This window comes from Phyllobates terribilis, unplaced genomic scaffold (genome assembly GCF_046119375.1).
Source record: "Phyllobates terribilis strain yellow unplaced genomic scaffold, ASM4611937v1 Scaffold_3__8_contigs__length_932513732, whole genome shotgun sequence".
NCBI lineage: Eukaryota > Metazoa > Chordata > Amphibia > Anura > Dendrobatidae > Phyllobates > Phyllobates terribilis.
The window spans coordinates 644946118-644960842 of record NW_027362763.1 but is presented as its reverse complement, the minus strand read 5'-3'; the positions used below and the strand labels follow the sequence as shown (position 1 = coordinate 644960842).

Here is a 14725-nt window from a genome sequence, read left to right as displayed (position 1 = left end):
CCCGTCCTCTGGGTGACGCCGCTCCCCGTCCTCTGGGTGACGCCGCTCTAAGTCCTCTGGGTGACGCCGCTCCCTGGCCTCTGGGTGACGCCGCTCCTCGTCCTCTGGGTGACGCCGCTCCTCGTCCTCTGGGTGTCTCCGCTCCTCGTCCTCTGGGTGACGCCGCTCTTCGTCCTCTGGGTGTCTCCGCTCCTCGTGCTCTGGGTGTCTCCGCTCCTCGTGCTCTGGGTGACTCCGCTCCTCGTCCTCTGGGTGACTCCACTCCTCGTCCTCTGGGTGACGCCGCTCCCCGTCCTCTGGGTGACGCCACTCCCCGTCCTCTGGGTGACGCCGCTCCTCGTCCTCTGGGTGTCTCCGCTCCTCGTCCTCTGGGTGACGCCGCTCCCCGTCCTATGGGTGACGCCGCTTCTCGTCCAATAGGTGACACTGTTCCTCGTCCTCTGGGTGACGCCGCTCCCCGTCCTCTGGGTGACGACGTTCCTCGTCCTATGGGTGACGCCGCTCCCCGTCCTCTGGGTGACACCGCTCCTCGTCCAATAGGTGACACCGTTCCTCGTCCTCTGGGTGACGCCGCTCCCCGTACTATGGGTGACGCCGCTTCTCGTCCAGTAGGTGACACCGTTCCCGTCCTCTGGGTGACGACGTTCCTCGTCCTATGGGTGACGCCGCTCCCTGCCCTCTGGGTGACACCGCTCCTCGTCCTCTGGGTGACGACGTTCCTCGTCCTCTGGGTGACGACGCTCCCCGTCCTCTGGGTGACGACGTTCCTCGTCCTATGGGTGACGCCACTCCCTGCCCTCTGGGTGACGCCGCTCCCCGTCCTCTGGGTGACGACGTTCCTCGTCCTCTGGGTGACGCCGCTCCCCGTCCTCTGGGTGACGTCGCTCCCCGTCCTCTGGGTGACGCCGCTCTCCGTCCTCTGGGTGACGCCGCTCCCTGTCCTCTGGGTGACGCCGCTCCTCGTCCTCTGGGTGTCTCCGCTCCTTGTCCTCTGGGTGACGCCGCTCCTCGTCCAGTAGGTGACACCGTTCCCCGTCCTCTGGGTGACGACGTTCCTCGTCCTATGGGTGACGCCGCTCCCTGTCCTCTGGGTGACGACGTTCCTCGTCCTCTGGGTGACGACGCTCCCCGTCCTCTGGGTGACGACGTTCCTCGTCCTATGGGTGACGCCGCTCCCTGCCCTCTGGGTGACGCCGCTCCCCGTCCTCTGGGTGACACCGCTCCTCGTCCTCTGGGTGACACCGCTCCCCGTCCTCTGGGTGACGCCGCTCCCCGTCCTCTGGGTGACGCCGCTCTCCGTCCTCTGGGTGACGCCGCTCCCTGTCCTCTGGGTGACGCCGCTCCTCGTCCTCTGGGTGTCTCCGCTCCTTGTCCTCTGGGTGACGCCGCTCCTCGTCCTCTGGGTGTCTCCGCTCCTCGTGCTCTGGGTGTCTCCGCTCCTCGTGCTCTGGGTGACTCCGCTCCTCGTCCTCTGGGTGACGCCACTCCTCGTCCTCTGGGTGACGCCGCTCCCCGTCCTCTGGGTGACGCCACTCCCCGTCCTCTGGGTGACGCCGCTCCTCGTCCTCTGGGTGTCTCCGCTCCTCGTCCTCTGGGTGACTCCGCTCCCCGACCTCTGGGTGACGCCGCTCCCCGTCCTCTGGGTGACGCCGTCTGCTGGGGGCCCTGTGTTCTCTGCTAGGGGCCCTGCTGGATCAGGGGGGCTCTGTGGCGTTTGCTGGGGGCTCTGGGGGATCAGGGGGGCCCTGTGGCATCTTCTGGGGGCTCTGGGGGATCAGGGGGGCCCTGTGGCATCTGCTGGGGGTCCTGCGGGATCAGGGGGGCCCTGTGGCATCTGCTGGGCGTCCTTCGGGATCAGGGGGGCTCTGTGGCGTCTGCTGGGGGCCCTGCGGACTCAGGGGGGCCCTATGGCATATTCTGGGGGCCCTGCGGGCTCAGGGGGGCCCTGTGGCATATTCTGGGGGCCCTGCGGGCTCAGGGGGGCCCTGTGGCATATTCTGGGGGCCCTGTGGCATCCGCTGGGGGCCCTGCAGGATCAGGGGGGTCGCGCTCCTGATCTGCCCTCTGAGGGCCCCTCCTGGCAGTGGGTGGAGTAGCGCTGCACCAATCACAGCAGAGGGGCGGAGCCTTCAGCCATGTGAGAGCCGCGGCGCGCAGCGGATCAGACTCGGGCGACAGCAGCGCTGACATCCAGAAGGTGAGAGCGGAGAACCGGGCTGACCCCGGGGGGGGGGGGCTTCATGTGCTGCATTGGAGGCCCCGCACATTGTGTCCGGTCTGGGGCAGCGCAGATATCACAGGGGGAAAAGTCACCGGAGGAATCACCGGGCGGCATCACCGGGCGGCATCACCGGGCGGCGGGGCTGAGAGTCAGGATCTGCCCCGGGTGATACCGGCTGCGGTGTATATCCCCCCGCAGTGTATGGCTGCCCCCCCCCTGTTATCCCCCCGCAGTGTATGGCTGCCCCCCCTGTTATCCCCCCGCAGTGTATGGCTGCCCCCCCCCCCTGTTATCCCCCCGCAGTGTATGGCTGCCCCCCCCGTTATCCCCCCGCAGTGTATGGCTGCCCCCCCGTTATCCCCCCGCAGTGTATGGCTGCCCCCCCGTTATCCCCCCGCAGTGTATGGCTGCCCCCCCTGTTATCCCCCCGCAGTGTATGGCTGCCCCCCCTGTTATCCCCCCGCAGTGTATGGCTGCCCCCCGTTATCCCCCCGCAGTGTATGGCTGCCCCCCCTGTTATCCCCCCGCAGTGTATGGCTGCCCCCCCTGTTATCCCCCCGCAGTGTATGGCTGCCCCCTGTTATCCCCCCGCAGTGTATGGCTGCCCCCCCCGTTATCCCCCCGCAGTGTATGGCTGCCCCCCCCGTTATCCCCCCGCAGTGTATGGCTGCCCCCCCTGTTATCCCCCCGCAGTGTATGGCTGCCCCCCCCGTTATCCCCCTGCAGTGTATGGCTGCCCCCCCCCCTTATCCCCCCGCAGTGTATGGCTGCCCCCCCGTCATCCCCCCGCAGTGTATGGCTGCCCCCCCTGTTATCCCCCCGCAGTGTATGGCTGCCCCCCGTTATCCCCCCCGCAGTGTATGGCTGCCCCCCCTGTTATCCCCCCGCAGTGTATGGCTGCCCCCCCGTTATCCCCCCGCAGTGTATGGCTGCCCCCCCCCCGTTATCCCCCTGCAGTGTATGGCTGCCCCCCGCAGTGTATGGCTGCCCCCCCCCCTTATCCCCCCGCAGTGTATGGCTGCCCCCCCCCCCTTATCCCCCCGCAGTGTATGGCTGCCCCCCCTGTTATCCCCCCGCAGTGTATGGCTGCCCCCCCGTTATCCCCCCGCAGTGTATGGCTGCCCCCCCCCGTTATCCCCCTGCAGTGTATGGCTGCCCCCCGCAGTGTATGGCTGCCCCCCCCTTATCCCCCCGCAGTGTATGGCTGCCCCCCCCCCTTATCCCCCCGCAGTGTATGGCTGCCCCCCCCCCTTATCCCCCCGCAGTGTATGGCTGCCCCCCCTGTTATCCCCCCGCAGTGTATGGCTGCCCCCCCCGTTATCCCCCCGCAGTGTATGGCTGCCCCCCCCCCTTATCCCCCCGCAGTGTATGGCTGCCCCCCCCGTCATCCCCCCGCAGTGTATGGCTGCCCCCCCTGTTATCCCCCCGCAGTGTATGGCTGCCCCCCGTTATCCCCCCCGCAGTGTATGGCTGCCCCCCCTGTTATCCCCCCGCAGTGTATGGCTGCCCCCCCGTTATCCCCCCGCAGTGTATGGCTGCCCCCCCCCCGTTATCCCCCTGCAGTGTATGGCTGCCCCCCGCAGTGTATGGCTGCCCCCCCCTTATCCCCCCGCAGTGTATGGCTGCCCCCCCCCCCTTATCCCCCCGCAGTGTATGGCTGCCCCCCCTGTTATCCCCCCGCAGTGTATGGCTGCCCCCCCTGTTATCCCCCCGCAGTGTATGGCTGCCCCCCCTGTTATCCCCCCGCAGTGTATGGCTGCCCCCCCTGTTATCCCCCCGCAGTGTATGGCTGCCCCCGTTAAAGCAGTGTATGGCTGCCCCCCCCCCGTTATCCCCCCGCAGTGTATGGCTGCCCCCCCGTTATCCCCCTGCAGTGTATGGCTGCCCCCCCTGTTATCCCCCCGCAGTGTATGGCTGCCCCCCCCTTATCCCCCCACAGTGTATGGCTGCCCCCCCCGTTATCCCCCCGCAGTGTATGGCTGCCCCCCCCGTTATCCCCCCGCAGTGTATGGCTGCCCCCCCTGTTATCCCCCCGCAGTGTATGGCTGCCCCCCCCTGTTATCCCCCCGCAGTGTATGGCTGCCCCCCCTGTTATCCCCCCGCAGTGTATGGCTGCCCCCCCTGTTATCCCCCCGCAGTGTATGGCTGCCCCCCCTGTTATCCCCCCGCAGTGTATGGCTGCCCCCCCTGTTATCCCCCCGCAGTGTATGGCTGCCCCCGTTAAAGCAGTGTATGGCTGCCCCCCCCCCCGTTATCCCCCCGCAGTGTATGGCTGCCCCCCCCCGTTATCCCCCCGCAGTGTATGGCTTCCCCCCCTGTTATCCCCCCGCAGTGTATGGCTTCCCCCCTGTTATCCCCCCGCAGTGTATGGCTGCCCCCCCCCCCGTTATCCCCCCGCAGTGTATGGCTGCCCCCCCCCGTTATCCCCCCGCAGTGTATGGCTGCCCCCCGTTATCCCCCCGCAGTGTATGGCTGCCCCCCTGTTATTCCCCCGCAGTGTATGGCTGCCCCCCCTGTTATTCCCCCGCAGTGTATGGCTGCCCCCCCCTGTTATCCCCCCGCAGTGTATGGCTGCCCCCCCCTGTTATCCCCCCGCAGTGTATGGCTGCCCCCCCCTGTTATCCCCCCGCAGTGTATGGCTGCCCCCCCTGTTATCCCCCCGCAGTGTATGGCTGCCCCCCCTGTTATCCCCCCGCAGTGTATGGCTGCCCCCCCTGTTATCCCCCCGCAGTGTATGGCTGCCCCCGTTATCACCCCCCCCCCGCAGTGTATGGCTGCCCCCGTTATCCCTCCCCCCCGCAGTGTATGGCTGCCCCCGTTATCCCTCCTCCCCCCCGCAGTGTATGGCTGCCCCCGTTATCCCTCCCCCCGCAGTGTATGGCTGCCCCCGTTATCCCTCCCCCCGCAGTGTATGGCTGCCCCCGTTATCACACCCCCCCCCGCAGTGTATGGCTGCCCCCGTTATCACCCCCCCCCCCCCCCCCCGCAGTGTATGGCTGCCCCCGTTATCCCTCCCTCCCCCCCGCAGTGTATGGCTGCCCCCGTTATCCCTCCCCCCGCAGTGTATGGCTGCCCCCGTTATCCCTCCCCCCCGCAGTGTATGGCTGCCCCCGTTATCCCTCCCCCCCGCAGTGTATGGCTGCCCCCGTTATCCCTCCCCCCCCGCAGTGTATGGCTGCCCCCGTTATCCCTCCCCCCCGCAGTGTATGGCTGCCCCCGTTATCCCTCCCCCCCGCAGTGTATGGCTGCCCCCGTTATCCCTCCCCCCCGCAGTGTATGGCTGCCCCCGTTATCCCTCCCCCCCGCAGTGTATGGCTGCCCCCGTTATCCCTCCCCCCCGCAGTGTATGGCTGCCCCCGTTATCCCTCCCCCCCGCAGTGTATGGCTGCCCCCGTTATCCCTCCCCCCCGCAGTGTATGGCTGACCCCGTTATCCCTCCCCCCCGCAGTGTATGGCTGACCCCGTTATCCCTCCCCCCCGCAGTGTATGGCTGACCCCGTTATCCCTCCCCCCCGCAGTGTATGGCTGCCCCCGTTATCCCTCCCCCCGCAGTGTATGGCTGCCCCCGTTATCCCTCCCCCCGCAGTGTATGGCTGCCCCCGTTATCCCTCCCCCCGCAGTGTATGGCTGCCCCCGTTATCCCTCCCCCCCGCAGTGTATGGCTGCCCCCGTTATCCCTCCCCCCCGCAGTGTATGGCTGCCCCCGTTATCCCTCCCCCCCGCAGTGTATGGCTGCCCCCGTTATCCCTCCCCCCCGCAGTGTATGGCTGCCCCCGTTATCCCTCCCCCCGCAGTGTATGGCTGCCCCCGTTATCCCTCCCCCCCGCAGTGTATGGCTGCCCCCGTTATCCCTCCCCCCCGCAGTGTATGGCTGCCCCCGTTATCCCTCCCCCCCGCAGTGTATGGCTGACCCCGTTATCCCTCCCCCCCGCAGTGTATGGCTGCCCCCGTTATCACTCCCCCCGCAGTGTATGGCTGCCCCCGTTATCACTCCCCCCCGCAGTGTATGGCTGACCCCGTTATCCCTCCCCCCCGCAGTGTATGGCTGCCCCCGTTATCCCTCCCCCCCGCAGTGTATGGCTGCCCCCGTTATCCCTCCCCCCCGCAGTGTATGGCTGCCCCCGTTATCCCTCCCCCCCGCAGTGTATGGCTGCCCCCGTTATCCCTCCCCCCCGCAGTGTATGGCTGCCCCCGTTATCCCTCCCCCCCGCAGTGTATGGCTGCCCCCGTTATCCCTCCCCCCCGCAGTGTATGGCTGACCCCGTTATCCCTCCCCCCCGCAGTGTATGGCTGCCCCCGTTATCACTCCCCCCGCAGTGTATGGCTGCCCCCGTTATCACTCCCCCCCGCAGTGTATGGCTGACCCCGTTATTCCTCTGTGATTGAGTTGAAGAGAGCAATCTGTTTGTTGCTCTCAGAGATGTGAGAATGTGACCCCCAATATGTGCTGCCTTGGGTCTGTCTCTACTCCTTTCTCTGCTGCAGTCTTTTGGGGTCTGTCTCTCCCACCTTTCTCTGCTGCAATCTTTTGGGGTCTGTCTCCTACCTTTCTCTGCTGCAATCTTTTGGGGTCTGTCTCTCCCACCGTTCTCTGCTGCAGTCTTTTGGGGTCTGTCTCCTACCTTTCTCTGCTGCAATCTTTTGGGGTCTGTCTCTCCCACCTTTCTCTGCTGCAATCTTTTGGGGTCTGTCTCCTACCTTTCTCTGCTGCAGTCTTTTGGGGTCTGTCTCTCCCACCGTTCTCTGCTGCAGTCTTTTGGGGTCAGTCTCTCCACCTATCTCTGCAGCAGTCTTTTGGGGTCTGTCTTTCCCACCTGTCTCTTCTCTGCTGCACTCTTTTGGGGTCTGTCTCTCCCACCTCTCGGTGCAGTCTCTTGGGGTCTGTCTCTTCAGCTTTGCACATCTAGAGGTGACAGTTTACCCCGTCTTCTTTGCACTCTCGCTCAGTGATCGGACGGAGACGTCTGTGATCAGTGTTTTTTCACTTCTTGTCACAGATTCTCTGGGATTTGGGTCTGGACTGTGACTGCGCCGTTCACACACAGGAATATGCTCCTGTATTTAGCTCCATCCATTATCCCATCCCTCTGACCACCTTCCCTGCCCCTGCTGAAGAAAAGCCTCCCCACTGCAGGATCCTGCCTCCACCATGTGTGACAGTGGGGATGTTGTTTTCAGGGTGATGTGCTGGGTTAGTTTTCCACCGCACATAGCACTTTGGTCTCATCTTACCAGAGCCCCCTCTTCCACATCCTTGCTGTGTCCCCTACATGGGATTTCTTATGGCTTTCTTCTTGCCGCTCTTCCATAAAGGGCAGATTTGTGGAGTATACGATTAATAGTCGTCCTGTGGACAGATTCTCCTCCTGAGCTGTGGATCTCTGCAGCTCCTCCTCAGTGACCATGGGCCTCTCGGCTGCTTCTCTCATTAGAGCTCTCCTTTCTTGGGATGTCAGGTTAGGTGGACATCCATGTCTTGGTAGGTTTGCAGTTGTGCCATACTCATTTCATTTTTGGATGATGGATTGCACAGTGCTCCGTGAGATGTTTAGAGCTTGAGCTATTTTTTTATAACCTAACCCAGCTTTCCTCTTCTCCACAGCTTTATCCCTGACCTGTCCGGTTGGCTCCTTGGTTTTCAGCTTTATCCCTGACCTGTCCGGTGGGCTCCTTGGTTTTCAGCTTTATCCCTGACCTGTCTGGTGAGCTCCTTGGTTTTCAGCTTTGTTCCTCACCTGTCTGGTGAGCTCCTTGGTTTTCAGCTTTATCCCTGACCTGTCTGGTGAGCTCCTTGGTTTTCAGCTTTATCCCTGACCTGTCTGGTGAGCTCCTTGGTTTTCAGCTTTATCCCTGACCTGTCTGGTGAGCTCCTTGGTTTTCAGCTTTATCCCTGACTTGTCTGGTGAGCTCCTTGGTTTTAAGCTTTATCCCTGACCTGTCTGGTGAGCTCCTTGTGTTTATGATGCTGTTTGATCCCTAATGTTCTCCCACAAACCTCTGAGGACTTCCCAGAACAGCTGTAGTTATACCCAGGAGGACACAATGTACTAATTATGTGACTTCAGGAGGTGACTGGTCACTCAGGATGTTATTCTGGGGCATCAGACTACAGGGGGCTGATTACTAACTATATCACTCTATATCTCTTTCATGCACATGAAATGTTGGGCGGATGTATTGGGAATCCATAGTAATGATGGGTCCTCGGTGTCGGTCCGGATCCCCTGATGTTGCGATCGGTCCTGGGAATGTCCTTGTCTATCAGGAGTGTAATGTTCAGCTGGTCTGGTGCCTTGTCGGGGGTCTGTGCCTGGTCCGGTGCCGGCCTCAGTGTCGCACAGGAGACCGCATAGTGAGGGTCTGCTCTCGGCCCTACAGCCGGGCCCCTCTCTCCGGTTACTGTCTGGGGGGCCGGGCTGGCAGCCGTGCCGTGGAGGGGCAGCAGCTCCCTGGATGAGGTCCCTCTCAGACACAAGGCGCCGTCTCTTCTGCTCGCCTGTATTGTGCCCGGCTACTCCCCCTGTGATGCCCGTCCTCCTCTGTTGCCCCTCGGTGGAGCCCCCTATCCCCTCTCATTGTGATACGTCTTCTCATTTCCTCCTAAATCCTCTGTCCGCCGCTCAGTCACCTGCTGGAATGTGATCGCCGCTCCACGGAGGAAGCGGGGTACAGGGGTCCCCAAACACCCCCCACTGATGACCGTCCCTGCTGGACAGAAGGCGGCAAAGTGCCCGTCAGAGCGAGGTCCTCGTAATCCTGTACTGAGGGGATTATGGAGCACGAGCCGCCTGCCGAGCCTCGTACCTCACATGATACTGGCTGGGAGACGTGCAGAGTAGAAACAAGGAACAGAATGTCAGAAGTGATGACGGAGCAGAAGTGAGATGACCGGCGGGGGCCTCGTCATGGTGAAGAAGGCCCTGGATCCCGCAGTTATGGTCTGGGGGAAGGAGGAGAGAGAAGAGGAGGGGGAGCAGGAGGATCCAGTGGGTCCGGGAGGGGGGGACAGCAGGAGGATCTGGTGGGTCCGGGAGGGGGGGACAGCAGGAGGATCTGGAGGGGGAGGGGGAGCAGGAGTATCCAGTGTGTCCGGGAGGGGGGGACAGCAGGAGTATCCGGTGTGTCCGGGAGGGGGGGACAGCAGGAGTATCCGGTGTGTCCGGGAGGGGGGGGGACAGCAGGAGGATCTGGTGGGTCCGGGAGGGGGGGGACAGCAGGAGGATCTGGTGGGTTTGGGAGGGGGGGACAGCAAGAGGATCTGGTGGGTCAGGGAGGGGGGGACAGCAGGAGGATCTGGTGGGTCCGGGAGGGGGGGACAGCAGGAGGATCTGGAGGGGGAGGGGGAGCAGGAGTATCCAGTGTGTCCGGGAGGGGGGGACAGCAGGAGTATCCGGTGTGTCCGGGAGGGGGGGACAGCAGGAGTATCCGGTGTGTCCGGGAGGGGGGGGACAGCAGGAGGATCTGGTGGGTCCGGGAGGGGGGGGACAGCAGGAGGATCCGGAGGGTCGGGGAGGGGGAGCAGGAGGATCCGGTGTGTCGGGGAAGGGGAGCAGGAGGATCTGGCATGCCACCAGTGTTTGTATCCACTAATGTTTACACTCTGTGACCCCCGTGGTTCTCACCGTCAGGACATCGGCCCAACACATTTCACATCAAATGACCTCAAATGCGGCTGGTGAGAGATCACATACTACCTGGTGGGGGCGGTCCGCCGGTAGATAAAGCCTTGTGTGGTGGTCTTCCTGAAGGCCATTCTCAATGCGGAGGCAACCCCCCCCCCCGAGCGGGCCAATCCGGGGCCCGATGATCAGGGCTGGGCATTGGTCGGTGCCACCCTGTGCCCTTGGTGTTGCTCCCCGGCCTCCTCGATTGTATGCAGTCCGCAGCCTCCAGGTGTTACAGCAGTGGATGGATTTGTAGACACCCCACCCCCACTGTGTGTGTTTTTTGCAGGGTTGTGTCTGTGGTCGGACTGAAGTGCCAGCTCTTGGGCCCGGTCACATGGGCTGTGCAGGGCCGGGAGATTAGCAGCAGTTTACAGCCTGTAAAGTGGGGACTTTGCTCTGCAGCCGACAATGCAGTAAAGAGCGGAGCGTCCTGCACGTCCACCGCCCGCAGCTCTGCGTGTCCCTGTCCTGCCGAGGCCTTCATGTCCGGAGGTCACAGTGTGGCGATTGGCTGATAACAGAGGACACTGGCTGTTGCCGCTCTGCAGATTGTACATATTGAGTGTATAGTGCTTTGGGGTCACTGTCCCTTTTACGGCAGCGATGCTCTGCGGGGGGCTTCGATGCTCTGCAGGTGTCAGTGACTTGTAATCAGCGGCTAATTGCTCGTTATCCGGCATTAGTGGCTGATAAGCGGCTTTATTACTTTGGCCTTGGAAATCCGCACTGATCCGGTGCTCGGAGGTCCCTCCGGCTAAGTACAGCTGCATCTCACTAAATTAGAATATTATCAAAGAGTTAATTTATTTCAGTTCTTCAACTGTTTTGATGATATTCTGATTTAGTGAGAAGCTCTTGTATATATCGGTGCCTGCGGCGAGACGTTGTATACGGGGTGTGGGGATCGCTCCTTATAGCACAGGCACGCTGGCTGATAACAGAGAGCAGCAGCGGTCTCCTCTGGATCCTGGCAGCGCAGTGTCTGCGGTGCCATCACATGGAAGCTCTGCCGCCAGCTGCGCCCCCTCAGTCTGCGCCACCCTTCCTTCCCTGTTAACCCATTGGTGCCCGCTCTTGGCGTTAACCCCTTGCTGTGGCCCTGCAGGTCTCCCCTCCGGCCGGTCCCGCCTGCCGCAGCCCCGCTCTCCATGTCACGCTTGGTCTCGTGTTCGGGATTTCAGCTTTTGCCTCTGTTTTCTGTGAAGGGGAAGAGTCCAGGTCCTCAGTGGACACATGGCGTGTGCGTGCTGGCATCACGGAGGGGCACATTAACCCTTCACTATGCACGCATCGCCCAGATAAGCCCACCATCTAGTGCAGACATGGTGCCTCCCCGGATCGTGCGGTGCTCGGTGATTAGACCGTGTATGATGCTCGGATTGTTTTGCTTTGAATTCCTTCATTATCCAGGAATGAGGCGCGGGGGAGGTGACGCCTCCAGGGCAGAATCCCCCGACCCCCGGCTTTATCTGTTAGATGGCGGTATTCATCTGCTGCCGGCCTCGGTCCTGGCCCCGGTGGCGGAGCCCTTACCAGCCGTGTACCTGGGCTCTGGCGTCCCCGGTGTCGGCACATCTGCTGTGGGTGTGGTGGTCGGGCGCCGCTCCTGTGTACTCGGCCTCAGGCGAGGAAGGAGGACAGGATATGAGCTGCAGCGCGGACGCTCCACGTGATGGGGGGCCACATAAGAGATTCTGGCGTCTGCCCCCCCGCTGCGACCGGTCACAAAATCTGAAATGCAAAACAGCAGAAGAACGGGGGAGAAATTATAAATGGTGCTCAACCTCTCCTGCCGTATCCACCCTGGGTCGCCCCACTCCCTGCTGTATACGTTACTGGCGCCCCTAGGGTCGCACAGCCCTGCTGTATGCCCACCTCTGGATTGTACCCACCCAGCTGCTGATATCAACCCCATTACCCCGATTGTCACCGCACCAGGTCAAAATGGCAAAATTGGCACATCTAATGCATGCATCATTTCTGGGGCAGCTGAGGGCTGATGTTTTTAGTCTGGGAGGGGGCCAATATCCATGGCCTTTCCCAGCCTATTAATATCAGCCCTCAGCTGTCTGCTTTGCCTTTGCTGGTTATTAAAAATAGGGTGGACCCCTCGTCGTTATTTTTAATTTATTAGCTAAATACATGTACAATAAACTACACACACAAGGCACTAATTATGTATCAATCCTGGGCCTCTTCCTCTCTTTGTCCCCTTACTATCGGGGTCCCGCAGAGCTCAGTCCTAGGCCCTCTCCTCGTCCCCTTACTATCGGGGTCTGTAGGGCTCAGTCCTAGTCCCCTGCCTCTTCCTCTCCTCGTCCCCTTACTATCGGGGTCTGTAGGGCTCAGTCCTAGGCCCCTGCCTCTTCCTCTCCTCGTCCCCTTACTATCGGGGTCCCGCAGAGCTCAGTCCTAGGCCCTCTCCTCGTCCCCTTACTATCGGGGTCTGTAGGGCTCAGTCCTAGTCCCCTGCCTCTTCCTCTCCTCGTCCCCTTACTATCGGGGTCTGTAGGGCTCAGTCCTAGGCCCCTGCCTCTTCCTCTCCTCGTCCCCTTACTATCGGGGTCTGCAGGGCTCAGTCCTAGTCCCCTGCCTCTTCCTCTCCTCGTCTCCTTACTATCGGGGTCCGCAGGGCTCAGTCCTAGGCCCTCTCCTCGTCTCCTTACTATCGGGGTCCCGCAGGGCTCAGTCCTAGGCCCCCTCCTCGTCTCCTTACTATCGGGGTCCGCAGGGCTCAGTCCTAGGCCCTCTCCTCGTCTCCTTACTATCGGGGTCTGCAGGGCTCAGTCCTAGTCCCCTGCCTCTTCCTCTCCTCGTCTCCTTACTATCGGGGTCCGCAGGGCTCAGTCCTAGGCCCTCTCCTCGTCTCCTTACTATCGGGGTCCCGCAGGGCTCAGTCCTAGGCCCCCTCCTCGTCTCCTTACTATCGGGGTCCGCAGGGCTCAGTCCTAGGCCCTCTCCTCGTCTCCTTACTATCGGGGTCTGCAGGGCTCAGTCCTAGTCCCCTGCCTCTTCCTCTCCTCGTCTCCTTACTATCGGGGTCCGCAGGGCTCAGTCCTAGGCCCTCTCCTCGTCTCCTTACTATCGGGGTCCCGCAGGGCTCAGTCCTAGGCCCCCTCCTCGTCTCCTTACTATCGGGGTCCGCAGGGCTCAGTCCTAGGCCCTCTCCTCGTCTCCTTACTATCGGGGTCCCGCAGGGCTCAGTCCTAGGCCCCCTCCTCTTCTCTCTATACACTGCCCCTATTGGACAAACAATCAGCAGATTTGGGTTCCAGTATCATCTCTATGCTGACGACACCCAATCATACACTTCTTCCCCTGACATCACCTCTACCCTAATACAGAATACCAAGGATTGTTTGTCCACTGTCTCTAACATCTTGTCCTCCCTCTGACACTGAATCTCTCCAAAACTGAACTTCTTGTGTTTCTCCCCTCCACTAACCTAACTCTACCTAACATCGAAACTACCTTGGAGGGTTCAACCATAACTCCCAGCAGCACGCCCGCTGCCTTGGGGTCATATTCGACACTAACCTTTCCTTTACTCCCTATATCCGATCACTCACTCTCTCTTGTCACCTGCATCTTATAAACATGTCCAGAATCTGACCTTTTCTCACCTTGGAAACGGCTAAACCTCTGACTGTCTCTTATTCACTCTCGTCTGGACTCCTGCAACTCTCTTCTGATCGGTCTTCCTCTCACCAAACTTTCTCCTCTCCAATCCATCCTGAATGCGGCAGCCTGGGTCGTATTTTTGTCCAGCCGCTTCACTGATGCCTCCATCCTGTGCCAGTCATTACACTGGTTACCCATCTGCTACAGGGTCCAATATAAACTCCTCGCTCGCACCCACAAAGCTCTCCACAGTTCTGCACCGCCTTATATCTCCTCTCTCATCTCTATCGCCCTACACGTGACCTCAGTTCTACAAATGACCTAAGACTAACATCCCCCATAATCTGAACCTCGCACCTCCGTCTCCAAGACTTCTCTCGTGCTGCGCCAGTTCTCTGGAGTTAAGTGGGCTAATATCTAGCCTCCATGTTTTTAAGCGCGCTTTAAAAAACCTATCACCTCAACTACTCAGTAACCCAACGCTCCGCTGTTCCCTCCTAAATGTTAATCTTAATCTGCTCCTGACTATTCCTCTGTCTCCACATCCTCCATGCACCAAATACCACACGGTCACTGTACACATCCTGGCCAGTGACCGGTCATACATGGACATATACAGATACTGACTGGTGACCGGTCATACATGTACATATACAGATACTGACTGGTGACCGGTCATACATGTACATATACAGATACTGGCTGGTGACCGGTCATACATGTACATATACAGATACTGGCTGGTGACCGGTCATACATGGACATATACAGATACTGGCTGGTGACCGGTCATACATGTACATATACAGATACTGGCCGGTGACCGGTCATACATGTACATATACAGATACTGACTGGTGACCGGTCATACATGTACATATACAGATACTGGCTGGTGACCGGTCATACATGTACATATACAGATACTGGCTGGTGACCGGTCATACATGTACATATACAGATACTGGCTGGTGACCGGTCATACATGGACATATACAGATACTGGCTGGTGACTGGTCATACATGGACATATACAGATACTGGCCGGTGACCGGTCATACATGGACATATACAGATACTGGCCGGTGACCGGTCATACATGGACATATACAGATACTGGCCGGTGACCGGTCATACATGGACATATACAGATACTGGCCGGTGACCGGTCATACATGGACATATACAGATACTGGCCGGTGACCGGTCATACATG

The 14725-nt window shown here is 60.9% G+C and overlaps 1 protein-coding gene across 9 annotated transcripts in view; it reads left to right on the top strand.

Annotated features, from left to right (window-relative positions):
• The first annotated feature begins 2084 nt into the window (after positions 1-2084).
• The window catches only part of SLC29A1 (solute carrier family 29 member 1 (Augustine blood group)), a 56828-nt gene continuing 44187 nt past the window's right edge, over positions 2085-14725 (top strand). For 2 of the 9 annotated variants that reach the window (XM_073671605.1, XM_073671613.1), the window contains exons 1-2: positions 2085-2197; positions 7824-7923. The gene's annotated coding sequence lies outside the window, so the exon portion shown is untranslated. Of the gene's footprint in view, positions 2198-7823; positions 7924-8047; positions 8084-8124; positions 8164-14725 lie in introns of those variants that run through there. The other 7 variants (XM_073671609.1, XM_073671610.1, XM_073671606.1 and 4 more) reach the window with 7 other exon arrangements.